We start from the raw sequence: 3,643 nt of genomic DNA on the forward strand, positions 1-3,643 counted from the left end.
TGGGAGGTGGGGTAGGGAGGGGTGGGTCGGAGCGGTCCGGTCTTTCCCCCTCGCTTGCTGATCCAGAATTAGAGATTAATGGCTCGCTCCAGCCAAACAAATAAGGCATCTGCCTTCAGCACAAGAGGATTACACGGGCTGCTGACGTCACCAGTCAGACAGATGTTGGCTCCCAAAGTCCTGAGCAGCTCGCTGTGTCCTTGAAACCAAAGAGCCGCAGAAGGCTTGCAGCCCCCAATTGCAGAGCCTGGGTACAGCAGAGGGCAAGAGCCCTGCCCTTGCCGACAACCCCTTGGCGTCAACCCAGTGCCGGTAGGCAGCTCCCTAAGACGTCGAGCTTCCAGCCTCTCCAAGCGCTCCCTTCGCGGTCCTGCTGTCAAAACCCAAGCTCTCTCAAAACAAGCCAAAGTCACCGTTCTCAGTTGCCTCGCCCTAACATGGAGACAAGCGCCCACAACCCGTCGACACCTTATCTAGATCACGCATTTAAGCTTTCGGGCTCCTGTTCACTCACACTTGGTTGGCCAAGTAACAGGAAAATAAGCACCTTAGGCCGGACAGAACCCACGCTCCAGCTGAGGGACCGCCTCTTAATTACGTGCGCAAGCAGCAAAAGCAGAGCTAATCTGCATCTTCTCTTCTCAACCCCGCAGCCTTCCTTCCCCCCAGGTCAAGGTTTAGGTTTATGCTTAATCTTATCACGAATGCCATGCCGGACGAATGTGCCTTTCAAAACAATGACTCTTTGCCAACATAACTCAGCGCCCCAACCAGAGCCCTGGACCACCACTCGGTGAACCACGGGGACCTCACCATGGTCCTGATTAGGACACGGAAAAAATGTCATTGCATATTCTTCTCAAGTACTTTGAATACGTTGTCTAAAAATAAAATATTAAAATAAGTGTGTGTGTTCAAAATATATGTAGCATCTAATTCCAGCAACCTGCACATTCAAAGAACTGCAGTTTCATTTTATAGCCAAAGCTGATGAATAAAGATCAAAATTTATTTATTTATAAACTCCAAGGTCCTTTTAAATTGACGTAATTTTAACTTAATTTTAATTATAAACTATTTTAATTTTTCTAACCTGCATACTGTTTTTGCTTTATATGATTTTCCAGGCCTTTACAGGTCACACTAAAGTCAGGTTATGAAATAAGCCAAAAGACACATCAAACTGGAAATTTAAATGAGCAATTTTGAATAAGTTATGTAATCCACAAATGAAATTGCTTTAAATGAATTTTAATTCTGTAAAGGAGTAAAGACTATTCAAACAATGTATGAAACAAAATAAGCTGATCTCCAGCACAGAGCCACACTGAACCAATCCTGTGCCCCAAATCTAATCAGTATATATGAAAAAATCTGTGACTTTCTTGGAAAAAAAATAAATGCTTGCTCACAACATTGCACTGTCAGTTATAGAGTACAATGCCTATACAGGGGTAAAAGGAATAGTTGGATTATATCTCCATTCATATTATTCCTGTCTATCAAAGTGGCATTTAATTTTCTCAATTTTATGCATTTAGAAATTCAGTCACTGATAAAAATCAATTTAATTTTCTGTAGTGTCATTCAGCCAATGCCAGTCTGAAATAGTAAAATTTCTCTATCCCCATTCTGTTTCAAGGCCTTATGAAAAACATTCTACATTTAAAAATGATAGATTTAAATTTTGTATGTACCAGTACCAGAAGGTGGGCTTTATCTTATTTTAATTGGATAAATAATATATACTGTTCGAGGCAGGATAAAAACTGAACACATAATCATTGTTTCTTTGAAACTTGGTAGAATAAGTTTGAAATGCCACATTTCACCAGTCTAAAATTCTTTTAAAGACCAAAAGATTATGTTTGACTTCTAACATGCTTTGAATGTAAACTTCCACTCAGGTCTCAACATTTTATTAGAGTCCTTTTTGCTCAGTGATTGAATATTAGTTCGCTGTCCATGGTCTTGATCCACATGAAAGGATATGCTAGTGTTACCTTTTGAAAAATGAAAGTCACAACGCTTCTGCACAAATTAGACTCCCTAGCATTTTAAAATGATATCAAAAGGGGAAACGCTATAGGCTTTAAGTTCTCGTCCCCATCCCAGTTGTTTTCATTTTTCTATATTTGCCACCAAATTGAACGTACAGGAAGCAGATAGGGAAAGTGTGCATTTCATTATTTTTGAGTTGACAAAACCACCACTCCATTGAAAGATCCAAATAATTGTAATCAATAGGAAATAATATCTTTCAACCTGCAATACTCTTTTGGCGGTTTTCAAAAGAGGCATAGACATTCTTGTATAGGCATCCTTTTCCACTTTTACATATGGTTTAACAAGTGCAGAAAAATTACAAAAATGACAAATTCAGGGGCAAAAGCCAAACAACCTTTTCAATCATTTCTCTCTCCATATTTACATCGCTATATAGAGGCATATAGATAGTGCGCGCGCGCGCGCGCACACACACACACACACACACACACACACACACAGGCTAAGAGCATTAAACTAAATCCATCTCTGACACCTTACATTTTTTTTCTAGCAAAGCATATGTTCCAGTGGCTAAGATGAGGAATAATTCTTCCAGCCAAAATAGCATTTCATCTTCAGTTTAAAAAACAAAAGACTGACCCGGCAGAGTAACATTTAACATCTCTTGGGGTTTCCTTGAAGGGGAGAAAGGAGAAAGGGAAAGAAATATTCCCTCTTTCAAAAATGTAATTGTCTTTCGTTTTTTATTTTCTCCTTCACATTATCAGGAAAAATATGTTTTATATATGTATGTATATATGCATATTTAAATAGACACTTATTTTCCCAAACCCCAAGAGCCGCTGTTGATCTTTGGAGGACACCGATCAGCACAAACCGGTCATATCTCTGCTTTGATACAAGTACCCCAACGGTAAGAAAACAGGCCCTTGGTTTTAAACTGAGGTCGGCACCCACACCCAGGCCATGGGGCCCAGCCTCAGCGATTCACACTTTCCTGGGCGTGAGAAGGCTACTTTCTGAAGAAGTATTTCGAACTTGGAAAAATTCTAGTACCGGAAGAAAATGGCCTAAACACAATAGGACTCGCCATTTTCTCCTTGTGAAGCACAAAGCGCTTGGCGCTGCCCGCCACACAAAGAAAGCCTGGGCCCGCGGAATTCTTGCACATTTTCAAGAGGCCAAAAAATACCTTCTCAGAACCACAATTTCTCCCTCCTGGGCGCCGTGAGACACACCCTCTCTCCCACCCTCATTCAGTCTTCGTCCCAAGAAGATCACTTATTTGAGATGGAGATAAAAGACGCACAGAAGGCGCGATGCTGGCGTGCGAGCCAACCTCGGCAAGAATAAGTCCTGAAAACCAAGGGGCCCGACCCGCGGCTGGCCGGGGCTCCATTCTAGGCCCGGGGTGGGGGAACACGGGTACCCTCCCTCCTCTTCAGATCCCTCCTTCCAATTCCATTCTGTCCCCCAAGCGCGTCTGGGAGCCCGGCGAGCTTAGGGATCTCTGTGACCTGATTTCCATCCATTGCCAGGAACCAACCTTACAGCCCCGAGCTGAGACGGCAGCTCTCAAGGATGCTCGCGGCGCGGGAACTCCTCCACTCCGCGCCTCCCGCCGCCCCCCGCC

General features: G+C 43.0%; 1 protein-coding gene across 1 annotated transcript in view; it reads right to left on the reverse strand.

Moving 5' to 3' along the window:
• LOC108528814 (uncharacterized) overlaps window positions 1-3,643 on the reverse strand; it is an 8,508-nt gene that overhangs the window by 1,694 nt on the left and 3,171 nt on the right. The gene's annotated exons all lie outside the window — the stretch shown is intronic.

The sequence above is a fragment of the Rhinopithecus bieti genome, unplaced genomic scaffold (assembly GCF_001698545.2).
Source record: "Rhinopithecus bieti isolate Rb0 unplaced genomic scaffold, ASM169854v2 scaffold_5022, whole genome shotgun sequence".
NCBI classification, from domain to species: domain Eukaryota; kingdom Metazoa; phylum Chordata; class Mammalia; order Primates; family Cercopithecidae; genus Rhinopithecus; species Rhinopithecus bieti.